The following is a 15,865-nucleotide window of genomic DNA, read 5'->3' as shown; positions in this document are numbered from 1 at the left end:
GCTCGTTTGGCATCAATGGCAGGTACACTAGGATCTGGCCCAATGTCTCCAAAATCTACCAGCATCAACTGTGTGTTTGTTGTAAGAGACTAGATTTCCAGAGCCTCAAGCCATAATTTAAGTGCTAACTTTCTTTTGCTGTCCACAGTTCTTTCCTGTCTGCCAGTATGGAGTGGCTTTGCATGCATGCTATTATTCCTGGCCTAAAACATGACCTTTGACAGGACATAGTATGATTGGTGAGCAAACAATTTTTGTTTCAGACAGAAAAAAACAATGACCGTAAGAGAGACACGCCCATGCACAACAATAATTCATGGGAAAGTCTGCTGTATGGGTATTTGGGGGAAATTGCAATGACTTTAGATAACACATCTCAATGAGAACAACATAATGCAAACAAACATTAATCAAGGACTCAAGATTCGACCTCTTGGTGATAAACATTCAGGGGGCAAAAAAACAGGCTGTGACGCACTTTTCTGCTCTGACTTTTTGAAAAAGAGCACATGGGACCTGAATCTGACTGTGCTATTCCAGTTTTATGCCAGCATAGTGAAAGGTGCCTGCTCAGCCCGGCAGTGCAATGCTGTGGCAAAAAGGGCTAATGTGATCCTTGGCTGTACAGAAAGGGGCATATCAAGTAGAAGAGGGAAGTGATCTTGCCTCTGAACATCCCATTGATAAAAAAATAGTGTGTCCAGTTCTAATGTCCACAGTTTCAAGAAGGATGTAGAAATACGGGAGAGAGTTCAAAGGAGGGTCACAACAATGATCCAGGGCTGGAAACCAAGGCTTAAGATGTGAGGTTTAAGGTGTTTAAGCTATTCAGCTTGTTGAAGAGAAGGCTGAGATGTGGCTTGATCACTGTGTGTAGGTCTTTACACAAAGAAAAGAGATCTGGTAGTGGGGCCAGTGGGGGGGTGGAGCATAACAAGATCCAATGGCTGGAAGTTGAAGTTAAATAAATTCAACCTTGAAATAAGACACAGTTTCTTAGTTGTGAGAGCGATTCAACATTTGAACAGGGAGGAGGTGGACTCACCATCACTGGGAGGCTTTGAAAGGAGATTAGATATCATTTAAAATAATATGCTTCAAGCCAGTTTCTGGGAGAAATTCAACAGCCTATGTGTGAGGGTGGAGTAGGAGGAGGACTGGACTGGATTGCTTTTCACCTCTATCTAAAGCACGGGTGGCCAAACTCACTGACCCTCCGAGCCGCATACAACAATCTTCAGAAGTTCGAAAGCCGGGGCGCAGCTGCTGGGCCTCGGGGCTTCCGCGGTGGTGGTGCTGGGGGCTTCTGCCCCATGGGGTGTGCCTTCCGGGGCTTCAGCAGGGAGAAGCCCCGAGACCCCTCTTGCTACGGGGTTGAAGCCCTGAGCCCTGGCAGGCACCTCCTATGGGTAGAAGACCCAAGCTCCCCACCCAAATCTGGTAGGCAGAGAATGTGGGGGAGGGGGCATGTAGGGGGCTCCACAAGCCACACTTTAACTGTAAATGAGCCGCATGCAGCTCCTGGGCTGTGGTTTGGCCATCCCAATCTAAAGCATCAGAGATAGCCTCAGCTGGAGCTGGGACACCAGCCGGGGTGGACCAATGCTCTGAGGTGATACAGAGAATCCTCTTTCTAGATGCCTCCCAGGTGTATTTTGCTCACATGCTCAGGATCTAACAAACAGATTGCTAGCAGTTAGAAGGAATTTTATCCCAGGTCAGATTGGCCGGGACCTTGGGTTTTTTTTTTCACCTTTCTCTGCAGCGTGAAGCATAATTCTTCTGCTGGGATCATCTGGGTATATCTCAACTAATCAATTCCCCGGCATTGCAGGGACCCTGGGCAATGGTGGCACCTCGGTCTCTCCTGCTCTCTGCCTGCGGCACACAACAGTTTTGTCTCCTGAGGTCTGAAATGTTTTCGTCTACCTAAAGTCATCATTGGGCTTAATAGGGAGGTACCTGGGAAAAATGAAATGGCCTGCGGTGTACAGGAGGTCAGGCTAGACAATCTAATGGCCACTTCTGGCCTTAAGCTCTATGAAACTATAAACGATTTAGTTATTTAGTTAGATATGCCAGTGGGACATCAGCAATTTATACAACGGCTGTAGTTTGAGAACTCATAACTTGGAGTAACATAATGGTGACTCAGTCCCCAATTCTTTAGGAACATGCATGATGATCATTAAACAAGACCTGATAACCCTTGATGGTGCTACCCAGACCCAGTATTCATAGTAATACTCAGAAGGGACAGGCAGCTCCGTCTGCCTAATTCTCAGTCCAATGTGTACTCTGTGGCTTGGAAAGTTTCTCTTCAGCTGGAATGAAGAGGTGGATGGGAAATGAGTTTTGAGATTTTGAAAATTTTTCCCATTCCAGATCAGGATAAAAAGTCAAATTCTCAAAAAATGTAAGTGACCTGCCAATCTGAACAAAACAACAGTCAAATTGGGGCTGTTAACCCATTTCATTTTGCTGTCAAAACATTTTGTTTTGATATCTTTTTTTTTTAAATTATTTTACTGCAAATTACCTGAAATTTCTAAACTAAAAAAGTAGTTTTGACCCCCAAACCCAAAACATTTTCATTTAGAAAATGTCACAACTTTCCATGTAGACAATTTTGAAGTCTTTTTCTACAATTTTTCCAAATAGGAAATTCATCAAAATTCACCCTTTCCCACACACTGTTTTGGTGTTGACAAATTGGCATTTTTTGTTGAAAAAACAATTAGTTGAAAATTTCCCAGTTAGCTCTACTTCAATGTTATTGGGCTCATTTACCACTGACGGAGATTGTGAAAAAAGGATGAGAAAGGGCCGGCATTATTCTAATCTATTTAGGTTCTTTCACCTGGCCCCTCACCATGGTATCTGAACACATGTTTGGGAGCACTCTAGATGAGTACACCATCCTATGCACAGGCTCATCTCTGCTGGCTCATGTGGTTGTAGAGATGCAGCCATGAACTTTCTCTTCCCCTCTTCTAACATTTTTGAGTTTCTAGAGCCATTGGCTGGCCTGGTCCATGTACTCAAGAAGCGCAGTGACTCAGAGTATTCTGGTTCACATGCATGAGCTCAAAGAACCTTTCATACTTGTAGTAGAAAGTGATAGCCTGAGCCATGGTGCCTAGTATAACAGGCCAGATATGAGGCCTGAGCTAAAGTAATAGTCAAGCCCTGCAGTTATAAGTCAGGCTGTGAATCCTGGCAGACTCACAGAAACTGGCAAAAACACACATTCCTAAAGAAGTGCTAGACACAAAATACTCAGCAAGCACGTTCCAAAAAAGCTGGTACCAGAGCAGTACGATACCAGGCATGGTACAAGCACACTTATCAAAGATAACAAGGACACACTGATCCTTCTCTAAGGCCAGGATGACAATATGATGAATAGAGATGCCTTGCTCATATGATGGATAGAGAGGTTTTGCCCAAACCCATCCAGTACAAGGTAAAGGGTGGTATCTTACCATGTCAGAGGGTGGCAACTATACATGTCAGAGGGGCAATATGTCACTTGTTTGTATCAGTGTATAAAAGAGCATCTCAAAGGGAATGTCTTTGTCTGGCCGAGTGAGGAACGGAAAGTCCTGCCATTTACTGAGCCAGTACCATTGTGAGGGGCAGACATGTATCAAGTATATTTCTAGCATGTATAAGACGCTTTTTACTGTGCTTGGTTGGCAATAAACCTGGGCTGGTGCTTTCGTGACTGAAACAGCTCTCTGGTCTTATTGGATAATGCAGTCATGGTTTGGTGTCTCGGTTATCTGCTCAGAGCTGGGACAGCCTACATACTGGGAGAACACATGTAGCCAGCAACTGACAACAATACTCTCTCCCCTCATGTGCACATGAGGGCCCTAATCTGGTAACATCCATTGAAGTCAAACTTCCATTGACTTCAATGGGTGTTGGCTCAGGTCCCTATACTGGTCCAAGCACAAGCGATTCATACACATTTAAGTCCTAGAAAGCCCAGTGGCTGGATGCTTTCTGTTTGTTGAGCCTATTTTAACTTTCTGATTATTTTCCTGTTATCGCCATGGGAGCCACTGAAATGACATAACTGCAGGGCTCTGGCCAGCTTTGTAGAAAGTGGCTAAAGTGCAGCATTTTAGGAAGTGGCGGAGGTGTCTTGATGTTTACATAATCCCACTTTGGATGGTGAAATAGTTTCCTGCACAAAGGATTAGCTTGTTACACCCAGCAACCAGAACTAAAAATACGAAGCAGGGTCCTGTGCCTTCCACGTACTCAAGTTCTGCCTGAAATAGTACCGAGTAGTTTGGATATGGGAAATACGGTCACAGCATTTCCACTGCGTTAGGCAAAGGCTATTGTATTCTCATGATTTTTTTAGGCTATCAAAGCTGTTTGTTCCATCTGAGTCATTGCGTGGCATTTGGTTTGTGATCGGTTAATGACTCCCCACTGTCTTACTCTAATTTTAGGCTAGGATAACACCACTGAGGATAACCCTGGTTCTGGAACACCGGGGCTTGTCTACATGCTGTGCAGTGTGGCCTGCGGGGGCAGGATTTCTAAAGCGTGTAACGTGTTGAGCACTAATTGGCCTGCGGAGATGCGGCTGATGCACACTAAACATTCTCTAGCGGGCTTTAGCGTAGCACTCTTTGAAGAGGAACAACGTTAAAGAGCGCTAGGGAACTTTCAGTGCACCCCAGCAGGCTCAACGTAGGCCAATGAGCGTCCAATAGGCCAGTGTGCATTAGAAATCACCCAATCGTGCACATTACTGCACTGTGCAGACAAGTCCCCAGGCTCCCGGGGAGTAAAAGTGCAGGAGTTCAAAAGGCAACATCTTTGTGTGAAGACCACCTTGGCCAGCGCACCACTGACTGATGAGCTGCTTCTGCTGTGCCCGGGGCTATACCAATTCATGTCCTCTGTGGACTGGCACAGATGGAGACGTCTAACACACACTCACCCATGGATTACGTTTGCATCTTTGGAAAGGGTTTGATTCAGAAGGGTCCTGGGGTTCTGAACTGACTTGACTCTGCTGTAAAACGGGAGTAAAACGGGGTGAATCAAAACCACGCATTTCAGTTCTGTGCTGCTGTGAAGGGGTATCGCTCCATTCAGGCTGACTGCTGCTAACCCGGGTGCAACTCCACCTGTGTTAGTGCTTTCGGGAACCCTAGTGCAGACATCTGTCTGTAGGCACTACTTTAAGCCTGGTGGCAATTAAACTGGCTCTGAGCTGGGTTAGAGAACATGATGCTTAAAATAGTTCTGGGAGCCTGTAGCCCATCACTTTGGCCAGCGAGCCCCTCTCTTTGCATCCCTCCACTGGCTCCCCATTCTCCAGCACATCAAACATAAGCTGCTTGTCTTCATTTTAAGGCCCCTCGTGACTTCGGCCCTACCAAAAAAAGCATCACGGACTGTGAAATCTGGTCTCCCCCATGACATTTGATCTTTAGTTACTTTTACCCTATAATATAATATGTACAGAAGTACACAGCTTTTCTCAAACTGGGAGTCCCTACCCAAAAGAGGGTCACAAGCCTATGGGCGGGGCAGGGGAGTGTCACGGTATTGCCACTTTTGCTTCTGTGCTACTTTCAGAGCTGCACGGCCGGCTGTTGGCTGAGCACCCAGCTCCGAAGGCAGTGCAGTGCAGAAGTAAAAGTGGCATGGTCCTCGGGGGGGGAGGGGTCATCACTTTTTGGGGCCATAGTCACAAGCTAAAATATTTTCAAAGGGGGTCCCAGCAAAAAAAGTTGGAGATCCCCTGATTTAGCAGATTCCCTTATCCAAACATAACAGGCATGTAACGTTGTATATACGCTGGATGAACACAGCTGCAAAATTTGCTATTTAAACAGTGACTAACGAAACAGTGACTAACGCGAAAAATGTGCGATTTCACTGCAATTTAAGTAGATCCCTATTCATGACCTATCCCAACCTTAATTAGCATTCACTGTTAAGCTGTCGACTCCCACCTCTGATCGGCCCATGAACCACTTGTTGACTTTTCAAATAAATATCATTGTGCTTTCTCCCACGCTGCCACTCAGGCTTGGAGGAGCTCCACATAAACTTCTGCAAAAAGAACATATCATCCACCTGCTGTGATTCCTATAAAAAACTTGGCAACATTTAGGCTGCTGATGTGCTGAGACACAGCCTATCACGCTGGCGAATATTGTCTGATTCTTTCCTTGCCCGCCACTGGTCTCCATCTGTTGTCTCTTGCCTTATACTTAGATTGTAATCCCCTTGGGACAGAGACTATCTTCTTGTGATGTGTTAGTACAGCACCTAGCATAATAGGGTCCTAGTCCATGCTTAGGGCTCTTATGTGCTCCAGTAATAATAATAATTAATAGCTAACATGGGTGGAACTCAGCCAGTGTCACCAAGACTGGGACATTTTTTATTAATTTCCCTCATAATGATTCTCTCTTGTATTACAGATGCATATAAAGACTCCACAATGAGAACAGGATCCCATTGTGTTAGTCACTGTAAAAACACACAGTAAGAGACAGCCCTTGCCCCCAAAAAGCTAAGACAGGATGGACAGGAAAAGAACCTGTTCTTGTCCCCATTTCACAGATGGGGAATAGAGGTACACAGGGATCTGTGACTTGCCCAATGTCATCCAGAAAGTCTGTGGTAGAGCCAGTCACTGGCATCATAGGCTAATGGCTTAACCACAAGACACTGCTTAGCTTCCAGAAAGAAAGGCACACCAATTTCAGAAGCAAGGGAGATCTGTATGAAGTGCTTGTAGTAAAGCACGTAGGGAAGCTTTGTAAAATATTATTATTATTATATTTATTGCCACAGGAATGAGTTGAAGCAGGAACTCTAGTGAAGCCGTTCCTTTTTTAACAATGGGAGGAAGCGCTGCTTTGTCTGAAGAATTTCCTAGGGCACTAAATCGGACACTAGAACACTGTTCTATTAAATTTCTCTGGGAGGTATTTTAAGATAAGTACTTAAGATAAGTAACATTGAAATGGGGATCAATGCAGCTCAGACACTGATGGGCTTCAGCAAACCCAACACTTCAAAATAGTTTCTGTGATCTCGAAGCTCTGAATATTTTAGAGTGGGTAAACAGGAGAATTGTCCCTCCCTGAACAGAGACAATTTAGCACCAGGGGCAGATTAGGAGGTAAGATCTCTTCCAGTCACCTGCCTTGCACCCCTACTGCCTTCCAGTACCCCTCTTCTAGGCTGATTGACAGGTCTGGCAACATCATCTGCAACTAGAAAATGAAGCAAAACCATCCAGCTAGCCTGAGATTCTCTGTAGAAGGTATTTATACGGCCTCCACCTCAAAGGAACTGAGCACCTCCCAAATAGGAATACATTCATCTGCCCACCACCAGCTCTGCGTGGTAGAGAGGAAACTTTATTGTGGTTTCACAAACAGGGGAGCTGAGGCAAAGAAAGGGACAGTGACATGCCCCGGGGCACCCAGGAAATCTGTGGCAGAGTCAAAAAAATGGAACCCAGCTCTCCTGAGTCACGGGTCTGGTCTGATGCAGCTGCACTAGTGGCAGAAGGGAGCACAAGAGGCCCTTTCCCTCCACACACATCCATTTGGGTGCAGCATGCAGGGATATGGAGTTAGTTGGTGCTGCTGGCTGTGGTGACCAGCTCAAAGGGGTGTGCTAGCTCGGGGCAAGGGACTGACTCTTGTTCTCTCCTGCCCATCAGCTGGCAGCAGCAGCAAAGATGCAGTGGTGGAGAACCACCTTTAGACCAGGTCCTCCCGTACTTCCCCAGGTCTCCTGGAGAGTGCATTCCTCTCTGCACCCTAGTGTCGTTATTAGGACACAATTTAGCGCAAAGGTGTTTGCAAAGAGAGCAGCCCTCATCCTGAGGTTCTTCCCCCTGCCAGTTCTTGTTACTGCCCAATATGACATGAAAGAGGCAAAGAATGACCAGTGCGGCGCTGTTGTGTCCGAGCTGGGGTTAGTCACCTCTTCGGTGAGCTAGGTTAGCAGAAGGGAAGACGCAGGGTCTTGTGGTGAAGCACTGGACGGGCACCAGGGGTATCTATCTTCAATTCTCAGCTCTGTCACAGTCTTCCTGTGGAACCATGGGCAGACGATTACTCTGTGTGCCTCAGTTCTCCATCTGTAAAATGGGGATAATAGAACGTCCCCACCTCACAAGATAATCCGTCAGTGTTTGGGTGCTCACATACTGTGATGATGATGATGCAAAGGCCATATAAGCATGTAGACGGGCAGAAGCTCAATGTGATACAGCTCCAGTGCCACACAGTGCTGAGAACTGCCAGCTTCAGGTGACCTTTGAGCTCCACCTGCCATGAACATTAATGAATATGCTAAAGTGAAATTGGGAAGCAACAAGCAGAGCCTGGGAGGGGAAGAAACTACTTCTTCTTATTCAACAGCAGCCCAGCATGACAACTCTAAAGGACTCTGCTGAGTGTGGCATCTATCCCTGGAGCTGATAAGATGGTGACTCTGATAGGCTGGGGAAGACTTTGAGGTGGAATTTGTTACAGACTTTGGCAGGTCAGCTCTAGCTCAAACAGACATGATGGCTTGATACAGAGATAACTGAGTGAGGTTTTATAACCTGTGCTGTACAGAAGGTCGGACTAGATGAACATAATGGTCCCTTCTGGTCTTAAATCTACCTGCTGAGGTCAAGGAACTACTGCAGATCATTTTAATTTTGCAATGCAAAGAGAAATATAGTTCCAGCATACTGCTGTGGTTTTGACTGAAATTATTCACATCCACGTTCTCTAATTACAATCCCTGGTTACCCACAGCACACCAGAGATGTCAGCCACAACTTGTAGTGATGCTGGGGCCACTTTTCTCAATTTAGGGGAATGGGTTAAAGAGTGCAGAAACTCTAGTAAAGCTTCAGGCTTCCCTTTGTATTTTAACAATCAGAGGAAGCTCTGCCTTGTTTGAGGCATTTCCCACGCCTCTAATTCAGACATTAGAAAACGGCTCTTTTAAGCTTAGAGGAGGGGTGTTTAAATAACAAGATAAAAAATAAGCAAATGTAAGGGGACCAAGGCCACATATTTAATTACAGCTCAGCCATTTCAAGAAGGGCTTTTAATTTTTTTAATCAAAATCACAGGAGCCAAACTCAGCGGATAAGATCTGGGGAAGTTTGGTAACAATAAATGCCAGATTCACAGCCAGGTGTACCCCTAGGACCAGTCCTCTGTTAAATCAGCTTTGCTCCATCAGCTTCAATGGGGTTACATTGATTTGCACCTGCTGCTGATCTGGCCTTAACTTCTTCATTTAACTTTTCATTCGGGGGCTTGGTGCAAAATGTTGCAAGACAATTAAAGTGGAAAAAAAATGTTGAAAAAGTTTCTTGGTAATCAGGAAATCTGTTGATTGAAAAATGCACCTTCTATGGTATAATAGCAACAGGTAACTAGTGAAAATAAAAACAGTAACTCTAGCTTTCCACAGATTAAATACTGATCTCCTTTTCAGTTCTCATCCACTGCTTTTCCATAGTTACAGACTTGTTTCACATGATAAAATGATGATAAAAACAGACTTCATAATAATATTTTGCTTTTATATAGCACCTTCTTCCCAAAATCTAAAAGTTATTTACAAAGATAGGTGAACATTATTGTCTCACTGAGGGGAAAACTGAAACACAGAGGTGATGTGACATGCCCAGGGTCACACAGCAATCCAGTAGCAGAGCCAGGAATAAAATCTGTGTCTTTTGACTCCCAGTCCCCAAGGCTAACCACTAGATCATACTGCCTCATAAATTAATAGCGCTTCGAGGGCGCCTTCTTAGCTGAATCCGTGCTGGCACAAGATTGCAAGTCAGGATAATTCGAATCTTCCACAAAGTGCATGTCAATGGAAGGTGAATTACCCTGAATCGTCTGTGCTTTCCCATTGACTCACAGCTTGGCACGGATGGCAGACCAACACAATGGCTGCTTTCCCAGGAGACAAATTAACAGCAGATAAACGAGATTTACTAAAAAGCGGGGAAAGGTTAAAAAAAAAGTCACCGAAAATAAAGAGAGGTGTGAAATCCAAAGGAAGTTCTATGCCAAGTTCTCCTGTGTTACTCTAAGGCTATGTCTACACTAGAGATCTCACAGTGGCACAGCTGTACCTCTGCAGTTGTGCCGCTATAAGGTCTCCTGTGTAGCCACTCTATGATGATGGGAGAAAGCTCTCCTGCCGGCATGATTAAACCACCCCCAACGATTGGTGATAGCTATGTCAGTGGGCTAGCACTGTCCAAACAGGTGATCAGTGAAACTTGTGTCAGTCAGGGATGTGGTATTTTCACAGCCCTGATCGACAAAACAGCTAGTATAGACAACTCTTAGCATCCCAGCCTCTCCTTTAAAACCCTGCTTGATCTCATGTGAAAGTGACAAGAGATCATGTTTAAAATAAATGATATAAATGCATAATCTGCACAGCTGAATGGAATATTTCATTTTTTTCCCCTGCACTGCAAAACCAACCACAGGAGATATTAAGGCAAGCGTACATTATTTTGTCATCATCAAGCTGAACAATCAAGCCCTTTCTATAGTTCTTCCCTTTCTTCAGAGGTTGATAATTAACGGCAGGAAGCATGTTTCATTTTGTTTTATTGCACAAAAACAGTGCATATTTAATACAGCTCCTCCTGTCACCTCCGTCTCGGATGCATTTGACCTTGATTAGTCATAGTCTCCGTTAAAACCTACTCAAAAGGGTCAGTGAGAGTAGCAGAAGGTTACAGAGTTTAGTCCCCACTTCCACGAGCTGAAACTATCCTACTGGAAACTGTGAATTTATCACCTTAAAATGAAACATTTCTTAGGGCCGTTACACTAGTGCAAATCTGTACACGCTCCATTGGCTCCGACTGAGTTATTCTAGGTTTGCACAAGGAATTTAGCAGAGTGGTTTTCAAACTGTTTGAGCTGAACTGCTCCCCCCTTTGAGTTAGACTTTTTGATTGTGCTCCCCCAACCTAGACAAAAAGAGGTGAGTCAGGGGATGGAGGTGGTGCTTCTCCTCCCACTGTGTGGAGCTGGCCATGGGGCAGGGCTGGCTTAGCCACTCGCTCCCCCTCCTCCCACAAATGTTCCTCCAGGCCCCCCTAAGGGGGACACGCACCGCAGTTTGAAAACCTCTGATTTAGAGTCTGGCCCTGAAAACTTTCCTGACCCAAATGACATCCAAGCACTAGGGGGAATGGCAGTTGTTACCATTAACTAACCCCATTAACTAACATCCTTACCTGAAGGAAAGCAAGTGTCGGACTCATCTGAGCCGGCTTTCTCCTGCAATGGGTAGGAAGCTTCCTATCCAAGGGTGAGCGTCATCTCGGTCTCAGTCCTTTGTGTTCCCATAGAACCCTCTAAAGCTCAGAGACATCAGCAAGACACACCTGGTTTTTTTACCATTTGGGAAAAACAGTAAAACAGCCTGAGAGCAATTTTCAGCGAGAGAGAGAGAAGGAGCCTTTGGATTTAAGTGAATAAACCAAACTAACTTCCAGCAAAGATCCCAACCGCCCCTTCCGGTGGTGAATGAGGATCTAGCTCATCATACACATTTCAGGGTGGGACTCCAGTAAACACAACATGAGATTGAAGGGCACTGTGCCAGATGGGCAGGCCAGATTTCCCCCCCCCCCCCCCTCACCCGCACTATCTCAGTGCTAATGGTGCCTAGAGAGCAGAGGTGTTGCCTTCTCCAACTGTTGCTGGTCTGAAACGCTAAGCTAGCATTTGGCCAGGAGCGAGGGAGGAAATCCAGGGAAATGTAAGAGTGATAAACCTTTTCCATGGGATTTCCTGTGCTTGGGAGAAAGTGAGTTTTTTGTTTGTTTTTTTGGGGGGCGGCGCCCATGAAAATGATGGAGAGTTTAATTTCAACACAAGGCAGACACTTTTTCACCTTTTGTTTTATTTTTTGGTCATTTGTGGGGTGGAAATAGAAAAGGTGCCTGACTTAGGAGCTTCCCATTGTCAGATGTGACCTGGACACTTTGGGCTAGATTCTCAAAGGAGATGTAAACTCAGTGTTGAAACATCAAATGTTCAGGCACCCTGCTGTCTGTGGAATAGCTTGCAGGGTAGGCACCCCATATCATGCGTGGAGAGAGTTAGACACCTATGACCAGGAGAAGGGGAGTGGCATAACTCCCCCCCTTCTACTAACTCTCAGCCAGAGGGAGATGCCTCCCTCCACCAAGGCTTCACAGCTGGTTATGCCCTCCTGGAGGCAGACACCTAACCCAGGTCAGCTCTTTAGCTGCAAGTGGCAGCAGTGCTTCCCTATCCTTATATCTAAAATCCCAGTGGTTAGAGCACTCACACACGCTCTAGGAGACCTGGGTTCAAACCCGCCACCCTACCAGATGTGCAGTAGGGACTTGAACCTAGCTCTCTCACTTCCTCAAAGAGTGCCCTAAGCACCAGGCTCGAAAGTATTCTGGATTGAGATGGGAGCAGCACTCAAGCTTTATTGTCGAAGCTGTTCCACTATCTTAGCAGATAAAGAGGGACTGATCACACAGCTAAACATTTACGGTAGCTTTAGGTACCAGTGATCATGACTTCATCACATTTATAATGTGCTAGCAGAATAAAGTCCAGACCAGCAATATATATACACAGTGCTTTAATATGGCCAATTGCACAAAGCTGAAAACAATTATAAGCCAAATAAGTTGGGAGGAAGAATATAATCAGAAAAATGTGAAGGGTAATTCAGAATCATTTAAGAACACCTTATTAGATGCTCAAAAAGCCACAATCAAGGAAGATTGCATAATATGTAATGTATAATGTATGTGTGTATATACATGTGTGTACACGTATAATGTATAATGTATATGAATATATGTATATATATAGCAAATGCTTGCTAATGTATAAAGTGATCTGGATTGCTTGCTAAACTGGGCACAAGCAAACAATATACATTTTGGAAAGAGTCCAGCGGAGGGCAACAAAATTAGTAGGGGGCCGGAGCACATAACTTATGACGAGAGGCTGAGGGAACTAGGCTTGTTTAGTCTGCAGAAGAGAAGAATGAGGAGGGATTTGATAGCAGCCTTTAACTACTTGAAAGAGAGTTCCAAGGAGGATGGAGCTAGGCTGTTCTCAGTGGTGGCAGATGACAGAACAAGGAGCAATGGTCTCAAGTTGCAGTGGGGAAGGTCTAGGTTGGACATTAGGAAAAACTTTTTCACGAGGAGGGTGGTGAAGCAGTGAAATGGGTTACCTAGGAAGGTGGTGGAATCTCCATCCTTAGAGGTTTTTAAGGCCCGGCTTGACAAAGCCCTGGCTGGGATGATTTAGTTGGGGCTGGTCCTGTTTAGAGCATGGTGGTGGACTAAATGACCTCCTGCGGTCACTCCCAACCCTAATATTCTATGATTCTATAATTTTAACATGGCTAAATGTAAATGTATACATCTAGGAATAAAGAACATAGGTCATACTTGCAGGATGGGGGGACTCTATCCTGGGAAGCAATGATTCTGAAAGATTTGGGGGATGAGGTGGATAATCAGCTGAACATGACCTCCCAGTGCAACACTGTGGCCGAAAGAGCTAATGTGATCCTTGAATGCATAAACAGGAAATCTCAAGTAGAGGTTATTTGACCTTTATATTTGGCATTGCTGTGACCACTGCTGTAATACTATGTCCAGTTCTAGTGTCCAAAATTCAATAAAGCTGTTGATAAATTGGAGAGGGGTCAGAGAAGAGCCACGAGAATGATTTAAGGATTAGAAGACATGCCGTATAGTGACCGACCAAGGAGCTAAATCTATTTAGCTTAACAAAAAGAAGATTAGGGGTTGACTTGATTACAACTGATAAGTATCTACATGAGGAACAAATAGTTAATAATGGGCTCCTCAGTCTAGCAGAGAAAGGTATAACATGATCCAATGGCTGGAAGTTGAAGCTAGACAAATTCACGCTGGAAATAAGGTGTAAATTTTTAACAGTGAGAATAATTAACCATTGGAACAACTTAGCAAGAATTGAGATGGATTCTCCTTCGCTGACAATTTTTAGGTCAAGATTGGATGTTTTTTCTAAATTATTCTAAATTCTAAATTATTCTGGGGAAGTTCTATGGACCATGTTACACAAGAGGGCAGACTAGATGATAACAATGGTCCCTTCTGGCCTGGGAATCTGTGAATCTATTAACTGCATATTCTTTGGGGCAGAGAGAGTGTGAGAGTGACTCTATAGGCTGGTGGTTAAGGCACTCATCTGGGCAACCCCACATCTAATCCCTGCTTCTGTGAATATGAGGTAGGAGGAGGAGCACCTAGTATGTGAATTGTGCTGGGGTTAGGTGTGAGTTAAATGCCAATGAGTTCAGTGTTATCAGGACTTTGTGCATGCCCACTGGCAGAAAGTTAGGGAATTTTACCAGCAGAAACTTGGGCACCTTCAGGATTAAGCAGCAGCTGAGTGGGCTTTTTGAGGCTCTAAATTTTGGATTTAGGCCACAAAAGTGTCACTTTGGGACCTAAATCCCTTTTTTGGAGCTAGCCCTTAGGAGTCTAAGTCCCATTGGCTTTCAGAGATTCAAGCACTTATGAAAATGTTGCCCCTTGCAAAGGATGCCAAATGTTTACAGGAGTATCTCAATCACTAAAATGCAGCCACATCTGGGCTGCAACACTACAGCTGTTAAACAGCATTCAGCAACACTAGACAACAATTCAAGTTTCAAAAATGAAGTCTAATGCTAGGGCTAAGCAGTTGGATTTTGTACAGCCCTGCAAGCGTCCAAATAGCCTGATATTTGGCTAACCCTGAATAATCCCAGAGCTCTCAGTATTTGTGCTAATGCGCTTCATGTTGATTTCGTTTCTGGGAGCCAAAAGAAAAAAAAAAGTAAACACAAGAGCTAGTTTTGCAGCATTTCTGCCATCCAAGAGCTGAAATGCTGGAAGGGTGCCACACCCATGCTGCTCACTGTTTGAGATGGACAGTGCATTTCAAGGCTGTGAAGCAACCAGACACTTCTCTGAGCCACCCAGGGAGAGGTCTCTGCCTTCCCCTCACTGAAAACCTTTCTAATGATTAACTAACTTAATATGCTGCTTCCTGCCTTCTAGAACATCACATTGCATATATTGTAGCAATTATATTTTATGGGAACTTTGTCAATAGTTACCTACATTGCAGGGGTGCTGTGTGATGCTGTGGGGGAGATTCTCTCCTCCTGCCCTACCGCCCTATATACAGCTCTGGTGGCATACAGGGGGACATAAAGGTGCCACAGGAGAATTTCCCCAGTGTGAAAGCACTGCAGGGCTGATATAAGGGGCATTACACTAAGTGGCAGAGCCAGGTTTTGCAAACCGGGGGGTGGAGGGGAAGGCGATGGCAGGAAAGCTAGGGTGGAGGGGGTTAGGACATGATGGGAAATGGGGGCAGGATCCTGGGGACAGGGGCATATAGGGTGCGGAAAGATATGGGCGGGCACAGAGGGGCAGGAGGACTAGAGCAGGAGACGGATGGAGGGCAGGGGGCATCACTTACCTGGTTACCCCATGCCCCAGGGAACCCTTCATCCTCGGGCTTATCCAGGGAGAGGCCACGAGGGGGCCAAGCCAGTCTTTGGGCTCCCCCACCTCCCTGGGCTGCTCATGCTAGGCCAGGCCCTCCAGCCATATGGTCCCTGCTGAGGCCTCTTAATGTGTGTGAGACGACTAGATCAAAGTGCATGAAGGCACATGGCCAGTTAGTCTGACCTACGGCTGGCTAGTGCAGGATCTGGGGGTTATAGTGACTCACCAGTTGAATCTGAGCCAACCATGTAATGCAGTTGC

General features: G+C 45.3%; 1 protein-coding gene across 1 annotated transcript in view; it reads right to left on the bottom strand.

The window, feature by feature from the left end:
• Window positions 1-11,352, bottom strand: part of ADGRF5 (adhesion G protein-coupled receptor F5) — a 66,255-nt gene extending 54,903 nt beyond the window's left edge. Inside the window, exon 1 of the mRNA XM_067544910.1 lies at window positions 11,288-11,352. The gene's annotated coding sequence lies outside the window, so the exon portion shown is untranslated. The remainder of the gene's footprint in view (window positions 1-11,287) is intronic.
• Window positions 11,353-15,865: the final 4,513 nt, after the last annotated feature.

Source organism: Emydura macquarii, unplaced genomic scaffold, assembly GCF_026122565.2.
Source record: "Emydura macquarii macquarii isolate MOO-44397 ecotype Brisbane River unplaced genomic scaffold, CSIRO-AGI_Emac_v2 contig_1039, whole genome shotgun sequence".
Taxonomy (NCBI): domain Eukaryota; kingdom Metazoa; phylum Chordata; order Testudines; family Chelidae; genus Emydura; species Emydura macquarii.
Note: the sequence above shows the minus strand (reverse complement) of the source record. Positions and strands in the feature narration are given on the sequence as shown.